An 18,423-nucleotide genomic window follows, 5' to 3' on the forward strand; every position below is an offset into this window, starting at 1 on the left:
CCAGAACTGATGGTCTAGGTCTTTCTTATGGAATCAGCAACCTGCTGGGATGTGTGCACACAGTTTGTCTCATGATTAGAACAAAGCAATAATGAATGCTGGTTGGTTGGCTCATTCTAAGTGTCCTCTGCATTTCCCTAGTTTTGCCAACTTAGTCAAAAGGTGAGGTTCTCCTTTCTGCGATAAATTTCACTAAAGATCAGAATGGTTAAAGAAACAATATTGTCTATTTTTTTCAGTGCATGCTTACAGATGAAATGGGAATTCTAATCTAGGTGTGCCATAGTAGTGTTTATTCCATATTAATTGCTAGTCCCACAAAAGTGTATGTTTAAGTTACTGAATTTTTTTAAAGAAGAAATAGAAACAGTATCCAGTTCCATAAAAAAAAACAGAAGTGGAGTGAACTGTTTAAATATGTCTAAATAAGCAGCTAAAAGTTGTAAACATTTCACAGGGCAAGCCTAAGCAGCTGACCAATAAAACATGACCCAGGAAGAGGGAAATGAGTTTCTAGCCACACAAACATTGGCACGCTCTGTTATGAAACACTATTTTTTTCTAAAGCACACACACATACACAGTGAAGCGCAGATGGTTTACAAAGAAAACATTTCTAAGTGTTTTGTGGTTTGACAAAACAACCCCCTTTTAAAAAACTGTGTGTGAGCCAATGTAGCAGGAGACAAATGCCAGGCGGCTAGCTATGGGCTCACCCACACTGCCATTTGTCCTATAATTTCAAGTGAGTCAAGTCACAGAGCCAAGAGGTGTTTTTTCCTGTCCTGCCACTTTCCCCAGGAAAACCCACTGTATTGGAACTAATGGCATGCCATTGAAAACTTGATTGACTTTGTTCTGATTCAGTGATAAACAGCAGATTTCCCCAGAGAAAACCCTGGGACAAAAGCAAAGCAAAGCAAAACATTATCGGACCTATGACTTGAAATTCACTTAAAATCATGGGACAAGCGAAAGTGTGGTTGGTCTGTGTGTTGGTCTTGTTTCAGGAACTCTCTCTTGCTGCATTGACTCAGAGTCTTATGGCACCTAGTGTATACACACTGTATACTTTTAAAGCACAAAGAATTCTGGGCACTGTACTTTACCCCTCACAGAGTTGCGGACCCCAGCAACCTAAAGTGCCCATAATCCTGTGAGGGAAAGAAAGTGCTTCAGATGTCTGTTTAAGTATAGTGCGCACCAAGGGATTGACTGTCGTCTTCTTCTTTGGCGATCACTCGTAGGCAAGTAAGATTGTCTTCCATAAACACGGTTTTAACAATGAGCCCGTAAGTGACTGTGGAGGCCAATTCTGGATCCACACGTCCTTCTACAGTGGGGACATTGGTTTCTGGGCGGGAGCTGATCACGGTGTGGATTTGTAAGCATGCCTCCCTCCTAGCACGTTTCTCCCCTTCGTCCTGAGTTCAAGTGTCATTAAAGCCCATGACACCTTTGGTAAAGGCTGTTCTCCAACTGCAGTGCTTGCAGGCCAGTGTTTCCCAGTAGTCAGTGTTTATACTACATTTTTAAAGATTTGCCTTGAGACAGTCTTTAAACCTCTTTTGTTGACCACCAGCATTACGGGTTGACTGTGACATAACCTTAAAAGTACTTTCCCCAGCTGCCGGTCTGTTCATTGCAGGGGTTTCTCCTGCTGCATTTGCTAACAAGACAATATCCTGTCTGCCTGAAGCACTGGTAGCTCACCTGGTGCCCTCCAGATGTTGAAGGCTTACAATTCCCATAATCCCCGGCGGTTGGTTATGCTCTCTGGGGCTGATGGGAGGCCAACACATCTCACGGGCACCACGTTTACTACACTTGCCTTGAAGACTGTGGCAGCATCACTTTTTAAAGTGCTATAGGTGCGTCTATGAGCGAAGCAGGAGGCAAACCACGGTGGGTTAGCTGTGTCACAAGAACCCTCTTTTTCCTGTAGGGACACGAGGGCGGGAAAGAAAAAGAAAAAGTCTTGTGGGCACTTTAGACTTATTGTGGCGTCAAGAGTAGCTCCGCCCCGCGCCCTTTCGGAACCGTCTTCTCTCACGCAACGTGGGTTGTGTCGTCGTGTCACCAGAAAAGCGATAAGCCCGCTCGTTTCTGCACAGCGCCAGAGCGCCCGTCTGTACGTGTGTTTATTTGTGTGTGAGAGACGGCAGGAGAGAACCGCTTCTCAGCCTTGCTCGAGGACCCCGCCAAACATTGCGCGCTCGGGGACTCCCGCGTGACGCGAGGGCTTCTCCGCCCCTGCCTCTCCACAGAACGGCCCCCTGGGCTCTCCAGAGGCATTAACTTTTCCCCTCCCCTTGCGGGGACTCGCTTGGCGTGTGGAGAGGGAGCCGCTGAGATCCGCTGCGGTGGGAAGGAGAGACTGCCGCCCGGCCCTTGCCCCTGCCCTCCCTTTCCTTCCCCTTTATATGCAGCGCTGGACGGCCCGCGCGCCTCGGGGAGACGCGCTTCGTGGGACTTCCAGAGGCCGGGACCCTTGGGCGCGCCAGCTGTTCTCAGGTACCCGCTTCGCTCCCCCTCCTCCCCTGCCTCCTGCCATTTGCCCCGCCGGAGTTTCCTCGGCTTTCCAGACCCAGCTCCTCCGCAGGGCGAGGTGGAAAGGGACCGAGCCGCGGCGCTCTGACGGGTCGCTCGCGGCGAATGCCCCGCTTGACCCTGGTGGCGTGCCTTTATTTGCAAGCGCAAGTTCAAAACGGGCGGCGGAGAGAAGGGCGAAAATGTCACCTGAGGCGAAAATGAACACGCATGAACCCGGGAAAGTCTCGGCTCAGCAACCCAGGCGCCTTTTTCATATTCTCGCGCTTGGAGGGACGACGTCTTCTTCGGACCTCCCTGCTGGTCTCGCTGCCTCGTCTCTCACTCGCCCCTGACGCACAGCGAAAGATGGTTCTGCCTTTCGTCTCTTGCATTTATTAACTCCGCAACAGGCTTCTGAAGCTGGGTTTGTTTAAGTTAGACTCCCCATAACTTTCCCCCTTTCCTGTAAGGCTATTTAACCCCACAAATATTCTGCCTTTCATATTTACAAGCGAAAGTTACAAGTAACTATGGGTGTGTGTGTGTGCCAGCCAGCCAGCCATGCATGCCCTCTTCCAGCACACTCCCTTCCGCCCCATTCTTCCTGGACCATGTTCCATTCTTTCTCCCGCCCGTTTTTCTCTGTACTTTAAAACAGTCAGTCAGCCCTCAAAGTAATATAATGGTGGGGGGCGGCAGTGCCTAATGGTAATGCCGGCTAAGTCAGACTGTCACGTTTAGCTTGAAACAGCTGGAACTGGTGGTGAGGAAAGGCAGTCAAAGGCAAAAGGTACATAGCAGCCTGTCTTCCCATCCCATTGCCTGCCCCAGCCAGTGACTTCTCCGCCTCTAGTAGTCAGAGGTGTACCTAGGGTCCCTTGCACTCTAGGCAAAGAGCTGCATTGTTGCCCCCCCCCATCACTTTATTGCAATAGCCACATTAGAAATTACATTTTACATGACCCAAATACTCAAAAGCATCTGGAGTGAGGGCAAGGCGAGAAGGAAGGGCAGAAAAATTCACACGCCTTTGTGCAGTTTGATGTCGCCACAACAGTGGCAGCATGTCATCATACATATAAATATCATACATTCCATAGTCTGATAGTTGATTTTTGGTGGTGGTGGGGAAGCAGTTTCGCCAACTCCTCGGTACACCTCTGCTAGAAGTGCATCCGCTTCTGAGCTTTGCCACTTTGCAGGGGCAAGGGGAGTGGGTGGGTAGTGTATAAGCAGGAGAAGGTGGTGGCTCTCTTGTCCACACTACCTGGGCCTGTGTGCTAGCTGTTAAGCACAAGTGGCCCTCTCTTGTCTATTTGCTCTTTGTGGGCAGTGCACTGCAGCAGAGTGCTGGCCACAGAAGGAGCAGCCACCTCTCCTTCTCACTCAATCACTTGCACTCTGGATATACTGGGGTTGTGAGAGGGCCCAATGAATTTATGTAACGTAAAACATTTGAAAGTCCAGTTTTTCTTGCATAGTCTTAGTTTGGGTGTGGCCATAAGGGTTTGGCTAAGGGGACTGTTGTGCTGAACTCAAGCACTTCTAAATTTACTACTACATCATTGTGTGTTTTCATTGCTGGTATTTTAAGTTGTAATCCACCTTGAAATGGTATATAAATGCAGTAGACAATTTCACATGCAACAAGGCCTACTTATCTGTAATATCAGCAGGTGCCTGTTTCCATCAGCATATTCTTGATAGCAGCCATGGGGGGGACGACTGCTGCTCCCGTTATAGAAGTTATGATCATGATCAACTGATTTACATATGAGGTGGTTAGATGTTATTGAACTACAACCCCCACCAGCCCTCAGCCAGCATGGCTAATGGTCAGCAGTGATGGGAGTTGTATTTCTAGTACCTTTGGAGGACCAGTTTACCCCCTCCCAACATACATACATTAACTTTTTTTATGTCATGATATGTTTCTCTATGTAAGTGTTGATATATGTATGGCTCAGAAAGGCTTGGTGTGTACACAGAACAAAGTGTTGTAGGAACAAACTCCTAGAGTACACCATGAAGGTGTAACCCCACCCATCTTAACAGATGGTAAAGCATTACTTTTGTTTACCTCTTCCTGTCTTTGTGTAACCACAGCAATCTATTTTGACCATTAGCCAATGTAAATTTTTAGCAGCTACATGAGGGAAATCAACATGGATGCTTCCAGATAAGCTTGTTTGGTGGAGGCTGGTCCATTAGGACAGGTGGGACATTGCCCACTTTAATAATTAGGTTTGTACAATTGCTGGTGCTCATGTTAAGGGCCGGCTCACACGTGAGGCAGACTGAAGCAACTGCTTCAGGTGACAGAATCTCACGGGATGACATTCCTGTGGGCTGCCGCCAGGGTTGCGTGGTGGCAGTTTCTGGTGAGAAGTTGCAGAATCTCATGAGAGTTCTATGAGATCTTATCAGAAGCTGCTGCTGCTACAGCCTGTAAGTGAGGCTTCGGTGGAGTGGGGACAACTTCTCATTTCATTTCAGACAGTGAAATGGGATGGGCTACCCCTGCTCATTTTATTTATTTAAAAACAAATTTCCAAGTTTCCCAAATTAATGCTTTCTTTCCTTTTAACTCTTACCTTGAGTTCTTCACATGATTTAGGGTTGGCATTAGGGGAGAGCAGCACTCTTTTGTGTTTAATAGCTGTGGGGCAGGCATAAATAATTATGCAAAAAGAAGTGCATTTGGATGAACTTGAACTGAACATACGTCCATTATTTTTAATAGGTTTACCCTGTGTAAAGTTTAGTTGAATCTCACCCTAGACTGAGAGTAAAGACGATACCCTTTTATGCATGTAGTTGTGGTGTGAACACCTCTTTATTGAGAAACAGATTGGTTCTAGTCAATTCCCCTTTAATGTCTTACAACTGTACTTGTAATACAACCAGTAGTTTATTTTCATTTGCATATGTGGCTATACGTACAGAATTAGAGCAGAATAGTATAAACCACTTCTACCATTCCTCAGGGATTTCTTTCACTACAGCTCGTTAACGTTCACTTTTTACCAGTGGGGTAAGCAGCCATTCATTGCTAGTAATTTTCCAGCTTTGGCACTGTAGATAATCGTTAAACTATTAAATTGTAGATTGTGATTTATAATGTCCATAATGGCAACAATCTCTAAGCATTCACTCTGTTCTGTCACTGGAAACGTACCCTAATCTCTTGCAGCATAAAATACAGTACAATGACTTGTAATGACACACATATCTTATTACCTGCTGGTAATAAGCTATCAACAAGGATGACAGTTTAATTATATAGTACATCTCCTGCTGGCAAATGACTAGCTCCCAAATATTTCTGCTGCTCTTCACCATTTTTTTAAAGAAAACGTGACTCAAAACTCTGGGTGCCTTAAATTGAATTTTTACTTAATATGTTGATGATGGGTAACACTAGTTTCAAACCACTTCACTGGTGTTTTTATTTATTCAAAATATTTATATACTGCATTTTATTAAAACATCTCAAGGCAGTTTACACACACACACACAACACACAGTCTAGCAATGTTAATAGCCAGTGCAGAATTTAATTTAAAATGTTATGACAACTGGTTAGCATGGTCTTAGTTGTATAAGCACCAGTAGGTGGTGGTGTGTTAGGGAGGTTAGAGGTGAAAGTTAGAATTCTTTTACCTCTCCCAACATAGTTTCTCGGCTGTTATTCCTATGTGGTGTCTGACAGTCTCACAAAACAGAAAGTAGGGCACAGGTTTCCATTCAAGGTATTCTAGGAATTCCCAGTTCCTGCAGTCAGTATTTATTATTGTTGTTACATTAACAGACAGAGGAGAGCCCTGGAATTGAGAGAGCCTGCAGGAAGAAGGCACAACTTCTGCAGAAAAGAAGAGTTGTGTGAAAAAAGACGGGAGAGGCCTGGAACTGAGAGAGCCTATAAGAATCTGCAAGGGTGAGTCTAGTGTGTCCCTATCCTCTTTGATTGTAGACATTGCCACCCTATCCCCAATCTGCTTCCAAGTTCTGCCCACAGCAGAATTTGATTTCCACCACCCTGAAACCTAGCCACTTAGGATAAGCAGATCCCAAAGGTCTCCCCAGCCATCTGGCCTTGACCAGCAGGTACAGGAAAACTAAGTATAGATGAGTGGGGTATCAATAATAATAAATTATTTATTATTATTATTATTATTATTATTATTATTATTATTATTATTATTATTATTATTACCATGGCCTCATCAGTAGAGAATCCTCTCAAGGAAACTCACTGAAGTTGAGAGGAAATAGTTTAAAACAGTTAAAGAAGAGTTAGATGACCACTTACCACTTTACTGCAATACAGGTGACTCACTGTTTGCATGGGGGTTGTGTTCCTGCCCACTCCTCCCGCATGTCCGCAGAGTATAGCTTTTGGGCCGCTTCTAGGTCCATGACAATGAACACGTCTGTCCTTGTCTGTAAAATCTGTTCCTGCAAGCAAGCAAGCAAGCAAGCAAGAGGAGAGTCAGTTTCTCACTTCATCACTTCCCTTGTATGCCTACATCCAGCACTGTGGATACGGGGAGATGAGTAAGGCACTAATTCAAGACAGATTCAACATTTAGCATAATAAATCCGTATGGCCATATGATGGCAACATGCTGTTTTCTACTTTTCTGCTCATGGTGGAGGTGATGGAATGTCTGGGAGAGGTTTGGGGGGGCATTCTAGCTTCGTAACTGCTTTTTAACTTGGTCAGTACAATTTTTAGGGAAGTAAAAAGGACAAAGTCACAAGATATGGGAGTTGGGTGCTGGCAGCCTCCTGGTAGCTTTTTCTGACCATTGCAGTGTAGTGTTTATGGGTGATTAGTAAGGAGCATTAAGAAGTAACAGAAAGGTTGAAAGTTTACGCTCTGCCCCATTTGAGCTGGGTTAAAATGTTTCTGGGGAGACAAAAATTATGCTTTGCTTGCTTCTAGCTAATATCTGAGGCCAAAGTTAAAGTCTGACGTATGTAGAGAAATGAAATATCTTGCTAATGCCTGGTGTATGAGACAAAATGAAATGTCTTTTGTTTTCTTCTTCTCATGTTCCTATCACAGTCAATGTATTAATAACCACCTGTTTTCTTGTAAGTATAAAATATAAATATAAACAAAATATGACAACCATAGAATATTAACTGGCAGATGTTTTAAAGGAGAATTACCTTTATTTTATTGATAAGCTTAGATTTAATTTGCTTTCTTTTAAATTGGGGACTACTACTAGTGATTAATGATCCTTAAGCGAAAAGAACCAGAAAGATAAATCAGTTCCTTGTGTGGGAGCTTTAATCTATTGGACATTGGCAGAGTAAGAAATGTTCCGTTGCTGGCAAAGCAAAATGCCCTATTATGATTTATGCACCTGTTATGGCTTGTGGCTTTTTTTGCCTTGGGAACCTTGTGAGTTTGGTAACAGCTCTATTTGAAATTGTACACTGAGCAAAATCAGAGAATTGGGATAACTTAATTTTCTTTAGAAACTTTTTTTTAAAATAAAAAAGTAAAAGCACATTGCTGTATTTAAAATAATAAATTAATATGATAAGCAAATTTGCTGAGGAAGATTTGAGCACACATCAAGCATACACATGCATTAGAATGTGTGGTTAAAATGTCCAAAGCCCTTAAGATTTAATTGGGTCCTGGGACAGTTCTACTCATGTATCCTGTTTCAAAATGTATTTATTTGAAAGTAAGTCTAATTACTGGTAATTTAGTAGAGCTTGCTTCTCAGTAAGCATCCTGAAGACTTTTATCTATATATGAGATCCTTAAGAATTTGAAAAATGAGATAATGTCTTTGGTAGGCATTTTACGTAGTTTGTGTAGAACAAAATGCAAGTGTAAATAGAGCAATATGAAACGAGCAAACAAAAACACTGGTTCTTCTTCAATAATAAAGAACAGTAAACATTAAAAAGCTTGAACAGAGAATACCCTGCAATTGCAGAGATCTTCAGATTTGCTGCAATGTGACCTGTCACTTTGCTTATGGCACACTGTGAACTTATTTCATTGTAGAATCTTCAATGGTGTCACATAATTTTTGGTATGAGCACTGGGATCCGATTTATAGCCTGGCAAGAGAACAATAACAACAGCAAAATTCTAGATGTCTAGAAAACTTCAAATTCATTGATTTCCTAGTTAAAATGATTTGAGAGGCTACCTGTGATTTTAAATGACTGTTCAGATTTCCCCTCCATTTCTGTTTCCTTTCCTGTTGTGTCAGATGTCTTCTTATATTTTTTTGCAGCTTTTAACATTCTTTAAAGAAGGCAAAGAGACACTGTCTGTATTTATTTCTGTTCCATGCTTGCTTACTTTTAAGGCACTTTATAAACAAAAATGCAACCTCTTTTTTAGTTAAAAATGTCCCCAGATCAGACTTCCTGTTTCCTGCTGAGGGAAATGGCTGCCACCCATGAGACTGGACCCCCAGTAGTGCCAGAAATCCAGGGCTAATATGAGTGTAATTAGCTCTGTCAACCCACTGAGGGTAGGGGAGCTTGGCCACCCACAGATCGTCCATTATCAGCCTCTCATAACAAGATGGAGGGGCTAGGATGCTGGGCGTTGCATGGCACAAACTGGGAACTCTCTGGGGTCAATCTCTCGAGCGGGGAATACCTGATTTCTAAAAATCAAAAAGATTTGGACAAAAATCTTTCTGGACAGAAAGAGATAAAAGGAAAATCTGCTAAACTACACAGTCACTGGAGGTCAAGCTTTGGACTTCAAAAAGACTCCCATCTTGGTGTTTTGATTAATGTGGTGAGCAGCTACTGTATTTTTGTAATTGTTATATTGTAGCCTTATGAGGCTTTGCCCTCGGGTGGGAAAAATATTGCACCTGGGAAAGGGAAGTGGGAGTCAACAGACACTCAAGGAATAGTTTCGGAGAAAAGGCTTTTATTTCTACCATCCATGAACTGGTAGAAGGAGCAAGTGTGATAAGTCACAAAAAGCATGCACGAGTTCACAATCATGTGCACAAGCATATATACCCCTTTCCAGTTCCCTCCCCCTTTCTCCTCCCTCAGGAGTTCCTCTGAGCATGAACAGAAAGCTGTCTTGGGATTATTGTGGACTCTTGACACCCTTCCCAGGAAAGGGGTGTGTGTGAGAAGCCAAGGGGTTCTCAGCATGTTCAGATATGTTTCAATCTCTTGTTCTGGGATGGTTCCCGGACAGAAAGTAAGTTGCAATGTGGTTCTTTAGCAAGACCAGAAGACATGAGAAAGGCCTGAGAAACAATGGACTGTTCTCTACCTTTGTTACAGCAGAGCGGAATGTTTCTGATGCTTAGCTGCTGAGAAAATGATTTTGAAAAGTTTTGAGAAGCTTTGAGGCTGCTTTGGTGGGGGGGGGTGACTTTGGGCCTAGGTGAGGTCACCTGTCCTCACCTTCCTTCATTCCCCCCACTTAATCTTTGGACAGCCTTCTTCAAGGCTCGTCCCAAAATGGGCCACTATCCTTTCCACTGAGGCCACTGATGCTGTCCCCAAATGTGGGAGCTGGGAGCTGCCTCCTGCAGTTGTTGCTAGGTCAGCTGAACATCTCCTTTGACAGGGTGCAGACACACGTCTGTGAGCAGAGACACTACCTTCCCCTTCTGAAACCCACATTGCAGCCAGAAAAAGTTCCTGGCGTGGATTCAGGTGTAACGGTTTGGGCTGGGAAGGTACAATTGCAGATTGTCACTGGCGCTCTTTGAATTATTGACATAAAGCCAGCCAGTAATTCGGTGATGGAATGATCGAGGCTGTGGGGCCCAAAAGCACCTTTTACTGCTTTTTCAGGGCGAAACCAAAACCAGTGGCACTTCTTCTACCCTGCTGGCGGAGCTGATCAAACTTTCTTTGCTCCCACCTAACCCTGTGGAGCTTGCTCCCACCTATACCCTGTGGAGCCTACCTTGTTCCTCGAGGTACCTTCTTTCGGCCGTTGCTTTTTCTTCGGTCCTTGCAGTGTGTCCACTCAGGAATGGGTGGCAATTCCTCCCACGAACTTGGCAGGATGTGCACTGGAACTGCTGACACAAACCGAGCAGTTCACCGCAGGGATGCCTTGAACCCACATCCCTTATCCTCAGGGAATGTTGTTTTTTCCTGGCCAATGCACCAAGAAATGTAGCCTTATGAGGCTTTGCCCTCGGGTGGGAAAAATATTGCGCCTGGGAAAGGGAAGTGGGAGTCAACAGTCACTCAAGGAATAGTTTCGGAGAAAAGGCTTTTATTTCTACCATCCATGAACTGGTAGAAGGAGCAAGTGTGATAAGTCACAAAAAGCATGCACGAGTTCACAATCATGTGCACAAGCATATATACCCCTTTCCAGTTCCCTCCCCCTTTCTCCTCCCTCAGGAGTTCCTCTGAGCATGAACAGAAAGCTGTCTTGGGACTATTGTGGACTCTTGACACCCTTCCCAGGAAAGGGGTGTGTGTGAGAAGCCAAGGGGTTTTCAGCATGTTCAGATATGTTTCAATCTCTTGTTCTGGGATGGTTCCTGGACAGAAAGTAAGTTGCAATGTGGTTCTTTAGCAAGGCCAGAAGACATGAGAAAGGCCTGAGAAACAATGGACTGTTCTCTACCTTTGTTACAGCAGACCGGAATGTTTCTGATGCTTAGCTGCTGAGAAAATGATTTTGAAAAGTTTTGAGAAGCTTTGAGGCTGCTTTGGTGGGGGGGGGGTGACTTTGGGCCTAGGTGAGGTCACCTGTCCTCACCTTCCTTCAATATCAGCTATTTCATGATTTGGTGAACCTCACCAAGAAAGAATTAATTACCTAAAGGAAACCTAGGAGGGGCAAAATTAATTGGATGTATGGCACCATGGTCCTCGGCGGAGAGTCCTAATTAAAATTGGCAGAATAAGATCAGATATGAAAATGGCTTGGGTTGAGCAGGAAAGATGGTGCTGGTAGCAGCTGTGACGCAGCAAGAAAAAGGAAAACAAGGAACCTCCTTTATCTGAGGGAGGCCGAAGATACTTTATAATTTGAACTACAAAAGGGATGTACCTTACAAAAAATGCATGTGCTCACACGGAATATTTTTATATATGTTTGAAAAGAGAGTGACGGTGAATTCTGGATGCCTACTAGCTCTCCAGGGCCCTGGAGAGCGAGCGTGGTTATTTTTTGGAGAAACTGGGAACAATCTTTATATAATTTATTGACTGTCAAGTACACCCCATGGTATAGAACTTGAAACATCAGCTTGTTATGAGAGATCAAAGTCAACATGGCGTCATTAATTTCAACCTTGTATGGAAGCCCAGAGCAAGAAATGGTAGAGAAAGGCGGGGCTACTGAAAGAGGACTGTGTTTCCAAATAATAAGACTGAGAACAATATGGAATAAAAATTTGCCTCCTACGTGATTATAGAAATATGGAATCGTCAAACAAAACAAGATGGAGAGTCATATACCAGAGACTGATTGACTGAGAGATGCGGGAAGAAAGCTGAAAAGAAATGAAGGACAGTAGCTCTTGGAATTCAGAACACGGGAAGTCACCCTTTGAAATTATTTAATTCAGACTTTATAATTGGCTGTATTGGTGTTTTTCTATGTGGCAAGATTTGGTTTGATTTGTTATGAATAAAAATTATTTACAAAAAAAGTCATATGCTTTAATTAGTGAATTAAGAAAGCTTTCCGCTCAATATCATGAATAAGTCGAACCTTTTCACAATATGAAATGAATATGAGATACTTCCCCCCTCAGCAATACTTATAATACAGGAAGTGAACCTCTCTGGACCACTGCAATACCTCCCCATTAGTCCTTGACTGATGTTGCACCGAGTGGACAGAGCTGAGTCAAATCTGGCCATGTCAGGTTGGCCCATTTGTTCATGATCAACAAATGAATCACCCTCGTTCTATCAAGAACCAACATGGAATTCAGCAGCAGAACCAGCAGATTCTTGGGGGCAGTGGTAGAGCACTGATAAGTACCACAAATAAGAGGGAACTCAGTGGGTGATATTAGGCACAAGCACCTATCACCACTCCTTCATAATCTCCCTCTGCTATGCCTGCTCCTCCTCTTAATCACTGAGATAGGCCATCCTACAACATTCTTCCAATCTCTGTCTCCTGAGGCACATCTTGTACATAGAACAACCTGCTAAAACAGTTCATACACAGAATTTATCATGCCTCTAGGTCACACAGGCATCAACACATGACAGCCAGATCTCACAGGACCTGCCATAAATACACCTATCATCCATCTGAGCAAATTATATGGTATACAGTGTTCCACCTTATCTCTCACCTGGGGCATAAAACCATCTCTTCTCTGCACCTGCCTCAAACCCAGGAGTGCCAACTTGGCCCCATGACCATGGGTGCCCGGGGCCATGGGTGCCATGCAGTGTTCATGGCCCTGGCACCAAAATTTGTGGGTGCCCGACCCCTTCATAGGGAATTTTGTGGGTGCTTGGGCACCCAGGGCCCCAGGGAGTTGGCACCTATGCCCAGAGGATATAAACTCTCAAAGACACCTTAGTCTCTCACAGTACAGAACCCAAAAGCACAAAGCCTATGTATTTCATGCATTCTTTCATTCCAATTTGTGCTATATTCAGTAAACAAATATCAAATATTCATTGTTCATTTTGCTGTTCATTCCATTGTTCATCTTGCTGAAGATAAAATTAAATGCCCGAAAAGGTCACCAAATACTGCATCTTACATGACAGATAAATTATTTCTACCTATTAGCAGTTAATGTATTTTGTTTTGGATACTTGCATGACTAAATCACCAAGTATAATTGACATCAATGACTTTTAGCAGCATACTGACAGTTGCTGAAACTGTCTTATTCTTTTATTTCCATTTTGAGCATGATTGACATTATGAGAAGTGGCACATAATCTTGCCACTTAAAAATGATTGTTGCCAGCATCTATTTTTAATTAAAGCATGCCACCAGAATGGAACATAGATTTATGGCAGTGCAGGGCTGATCACACATGCATACTCATCATCCAGGTGCCCCCCCCCCACTTCACATCTTCATTTTTTCACATTTGTTCTTATAACACCCCATATAAACCTGCACAAATTCTTTGCTCATTCCGAAAGGGTGGGGAGGACTCAGATGGGAGAAGTGTTACAACTTGCTGAACATTTGCTCACCAACAAAGGGAAATGACTTGCAAATGCCTGAGGTTTTATGGCTGTCCTTAGAAAACGATGCATAATTTATGTGCCACATAAATATTGTAATTCCTTCATTTAAATGTCCTAATAACTTAAAGCACTGCATAATGAGGGCAAAACCTACCATTTAGTATCAAACTGTACTTTTAAGTAGCGTGGATATCCATACCTTCAAATATTCCTTTCTAGAACACATCCCTTCTTTCCTTGGATAGTTGGTTTTCACAACACGATAAGCCAAACTATGAGACCATGCAAATGTGCAGGCTCCCAGAAAGAAGCTTGCTGCCTCTTTCCTTTTCCTAGGCATTTTTATTTCTCCTGAGCTGAGCTAAGGTTTGGCTTTGCATGTTACCTGAACCTGGGCTTGTGTTTTAATTGAAAATGAATCCTCAAAAAACAGTAGTGTTATGTGTTCCAAGGTCTCAAGTCCAGGAGGTGGGAAGATGGCTTGTTCTGGACAGGGTTGCACTCCCTTGGAAGGTAGCAGGTTTAGGATACTCCTGGATCCAACATTGTCATTTGAAGCCTAGGTGGCCTTGCTGCCTAGGAGTGCCTATTTCCAGTTACAATTGGTTTGCCAGTTGTGGCCATTTTGGGGCAGTGATGACTTGATTACAGTACTTTACGCTCTTGGAACGTGCAGATTGGATTACTGAAATGAGCTCTGTGTGATGCTGCCCTTGAAGACAACTTGGAAATTTCAGCTGGTTCAAAATGCAGTGGCAGAGACCGCCTTTGGAACTCATATGACCCATTTCAAAAACAGCTGCATTGGCTGCCAGATCTGGAAGCCAATGCAGCTGTTTTTGAAATGGGTCTTCTTCGTCTTCTTTGAAGAAGATCCATTTCTGAAACAGCTGCATTGGCTTCTTTGAAGACAATATCAATTCATGACTGCCAATGCTTCCCTTCATCCTAAATGCCTCTTTCCCATGTGTATTGTTATGCACACCCTAAAACTCAAATGATGTGGTTTCGAGGATGTAGTACATACTCAGGTTTTGTTTCCTTTGAATGAGCTCACTTTGTAAAATGTATGTTTATTTACAAATATACAGCTAGAGCATAATATGGAGGTGCACCATGAAACTACTACAATGGTTAGTCCAAAATCCTTTGTTCTTCTATAAAATCAGGAGGGCGTCATGTTGGCTATCTATTGGTTTACGGAGCAGCAAGAACCTTTTGAGTCTTTCGGAGCCCAACTCAGTGCTCCATGTGTCTTCCTTATCCCTGTCTAAAACTTCAGCTTCTTCATAACCAGATTGATGGAATAATCTCCCACAGGTTAGAGGAAGGTAGGAGAAAAAAGGACATGTCCTTGTCCAATAGTCTTGCCGTTTCCTCATTATTCAAGGAGATATGGTCTCACTACACTTGGTGCTTCTGGCAAACTATAACCTCATTTTACTTAACTAAACAAACGAAGAGTGTGCCTGGATAAAACTTGCCTTACAGGTTTCAGGCTCATCAACCCTCTTTCTTGGAACCAAGAACTACACAGTTGAAAGCTAGCCTAAGCAGTGTTAGAAACTGAGATATGAAAGCTAGGAGCTAAATGGCACCTTAAACCTATGTTATGGGCACAACAATGGAATGTTTAGGCATGGGGTTTTTTTATAACAAGAATACAAAGCTGAAAAATAAATGAGCGGCAGCTAAAATATTATGTTCATTTTTCACATGGTCTAGTCCTTCTCCTGCCCGCCTCCCTAATATTCTTAAGGGGCCTTCTCCAGCCTTCAGAGAGTAGGTCTTTTTCTGCCTCCCCACTTCCACCTTCCTTTCCTTCCCCTCTGCAGTTTTAATCTGAAATCTTAGGTGCAGTACTGTGCCCAGAGCTTAGAAACTGCTTGTGATAATGAAATTCCCTGTCGCAAAATGCACCTAGAACAATGTGAGTTTCAAACACTGACCCTAAAAGATAATCTAACGTAACATTCAAATCCAAAACCTAGTTATTTGTTGTAGTTGCTGGTCTGCATTCGTTGCTGTGTTTATAGTTTTATAATCTTGGTTGTCCTTGTTTTGGTTTTACAGCACCCTGGCCTGTGATTCCTTGTTGATGAAGGGCAGGTTAAAAATTACTTTGAATTAACTAATGGTATGTTGGGTCCTTGCATTTATTTATAGAAGGCACCCCTAATTCTTCTCATCCTTTTTTGCCAGGCTAACTGAACTCCCTCTTGTCACATTTTTTAAAATAAAAAAAACATTCTTCTAAAACATTCATGATTTATAGTAATTAAAAGTATTCAGGATGCACCAAAATGAATGAGGTATTTCCTTTTTTGGCTGGAATAACACTTCTCTACTGCTTCTGAATGTGCTGTTTGTTCCAACAATTTTTTCAAATAGTCCCCACAAAATCTCGTATCTGATTGGTATATTTATATGTTTAATTAACTGAAAGATTTCTAGGACTCGTTTCAAACAAAAGGTTTCGCAGGACTCAGCTACATTAGTAAAGAAATAACAATTTGAATGTGCAATAAACAGACAACACCAGATGGCGCCAGAGAGCTGGAAATTTTTATATGCAATTTTCCATAGGTTTTTTTTCTCTCCTTTTGTTATAATGATCCAATTTCTGATTTATTTATAGTGGTTTTTCCCTGTGTGTAGATCCACCCTCTGTGTATCACACGAATAATATATACCAACAAGGAAGCCATAATACAGTTTTAAACCAAATAAAAGCAAACACTTCATTACCACTAGTAGGCAGCACGTACTAAGAGTACTCTGACATAATATGGCCATACCAAAAAGCAAAACACACCCACAGACAGGCCATTAAAGGCAACAGTAAAAAAAGTAGGCCTTTAAAACCCATGTAAATATTTTGTGGGATGGTGCGTGCTGAACTCCTCAAGGAATTGAGACCCATAACTGTGGGGCTACTGCCAAGAAATAGTGTGAATCTTCAGTCTGCTAGACAAAAAAAAGATCCATTGATTATTTCAAACTAAGATCTTATTCACCTACCTGTCTTCCATTTCTAGCTTCAGTTAATCATTGCTGCTCTGTTCTCCTGCTGCCAGTGTGGTATTGTGCTTAACTATTTGTTTTCCCTTTCTTCTTTTTCTTTGCATTTATCTAAATCTAACCTCATTTGTCCCCTTCCCCCCCACCTATCCGTTGTCCTTTAATGGTCATGGGTAACTGCGCTGAAAGTTGTTCAGTACTTACTGTTGATGAAGACATAGCCCATGGTGACTCCAAGAGCTCACTAGTTATTTTAGACAGGCAGTAACACGGAGGCACATAATTTCCTAAATAACACAGCAGTGGGAGCTAGAAGCTCAAAGCAGTACAAGGTTTATTGATTTTTTTAAAAGTGTCTTTGGAGGCATATTACAGTAAAGATTGAAAGCTAAAAATCCGAGTCCATGCTGAGCAAGGATGTGAATGGAAAGAGTTGTGCTTTGGTGTAGCCAAGAGAGAGGCTATTACTGACCGTGGTCAGAATAGAAGATGAAAGAAAAGTGATAAAAGAAAGACACCGAAGAAATGCCTAGCAGAGGTAATAAAGGCATTTTCCAGGGGGGGAAAGTCTGCTTTCCCTTCCAATTTCTCCTACCTGTTACATTTCCCCATCTCCCAACAAATCTCATAAACCTTGGCAATAAAGACAATGTGTCTGGCTCTCAAGTAGGATGTTCCCCACTCAACTCTTAAGACAAGCAATACTTTAGATTCCACTTAGTTGTTTGATTCTTCAAGTCACCGCAACCTGGACGCATGATTTGTCACACAGATATTGGCAAACAAATACCAATAAACATATTTTCAGTCAAAGAACAAAGGTTGATATATTATTCTCCAGTTCTGCAATTTTCTCCTCCATTGGTAGCCAATCAGCATCAATTAATTGGGCCATATATCGGAAGAATTAGGCTTTCCTCATTTCTTCTTACCATGCCTTGGAGCATAAAGTGCTAACAACTAAAATTACAGTAGTCTGATTGTCATTTCCTGAGATTCTTGGCCCAGGCATTTTGAACTGCCATATTTCTAGTTCATCAGCCAGATAAATGAAGTTTGCCACGTGGATGGAATTCAACTTGCAGTAAAAGCATTCAGTCTCTCTCATCTCAAACGTAACTGAAGTAGGAACAGTATTAATCACAATTTAAACTGACTAGTAAAGGGCCATGTTCAAGCCCCAGATAATACTGTGTTGTAAATGAGGCTAATGGGGGAAATCTGTGCTTAGGGCTGCCAAATTGGTGTTCTGTTTGAAAAAGCTCCAGGTTTGCCTCTCCAAGACATTGTCTACAAACTGCTTTAGTTCAGCTCTCCAGGCTAGTTCCCCTTCACACATTACATAGTGACAAAACCGGGCTTGCTGCATACAGTTGAAAGGGAAAGGTAGCCATCTGCATTGCCTGTATTTGCAAACATGTCTGCTGTATTCACACTTTATATGTGTTCTTCCCTTCCCCTTTTCTTTTCACATCCTATCCTTTCTCACAATAGTAAACTTTAAAAATTTCTTCTTTATTTATGAACCCACCCCACCCTCATACATACTTATCTCAATGTAAGTACATACATTGTATTGAATACTGAATAAAGATAAATTAATTTCTAAAAAGTTAAGGTTTGTTTGGGGAGCGGAGATAATTAATTTTGGATCTGGGCTTGCCTTTTTATTTTTGAGCTGTGACCACACATTAAAAGTACTC

The 18,423-nt window shown here is 42.5% G+C and overlaps 1 protein-coding gene and 1 long non-coding RNA gene across 3 annotated transcripts in view; one reads left to right on the top strand and one right to left on the bottom strand.

Moving 5' to 3' along the window:
• Window positions 1–11,932, bottom strand: part of LOC310714661 — a 44,569-nt gene extending 32,637 nt beyond the window's left edge. Inside the window, exons 1-2 of one of the 2 annotated variants that reach the window (XR_014529937.1) lie at window positions 10,466–11,932; window positions 6,845–6,990 (exon numbers count right to left, since the gene is read on the bottom strand). This is a non-coding gene — a long non-coding RNA (uncharacterized lncRNA). Of the gene's footprint in view, window positions 1–6,195; window positions 6,991–10,465 lie in introns of both variants that reach the window. The other variant, XR_014529938.1, reaches the window with a different exon arrangement.
• Window positions 2,452–18,423, top strand: part of IL15 (interleukin 15) — a 28,429-nt gene continuing 12,457 nt past the window's right edge. The window contains exons 1-2 of the mRNA XM_083520170.1: window positions 2,452–2,514; window positions 6,344–6,469. The gene's annotated coding sequence lies outside the window, so the exon portion shown is untranslated. The remainder of the gene's footprint in view (window positions 2,515–6,343; window positions 6,470–18,423) is intronic.

The sequence above is a fragment of the Podarcis liolepis genome, assembly GCF_965112155.1.
Source record: "Podarcis liolepis genome assembly, chromosome: 9".
Classification (NCBI taxonomy): Eukaryota; Metazoa; Chordata; class Lepidosauria; order Squamata; family Lacertidae; genus Podarcis; species Podarcis liolepis.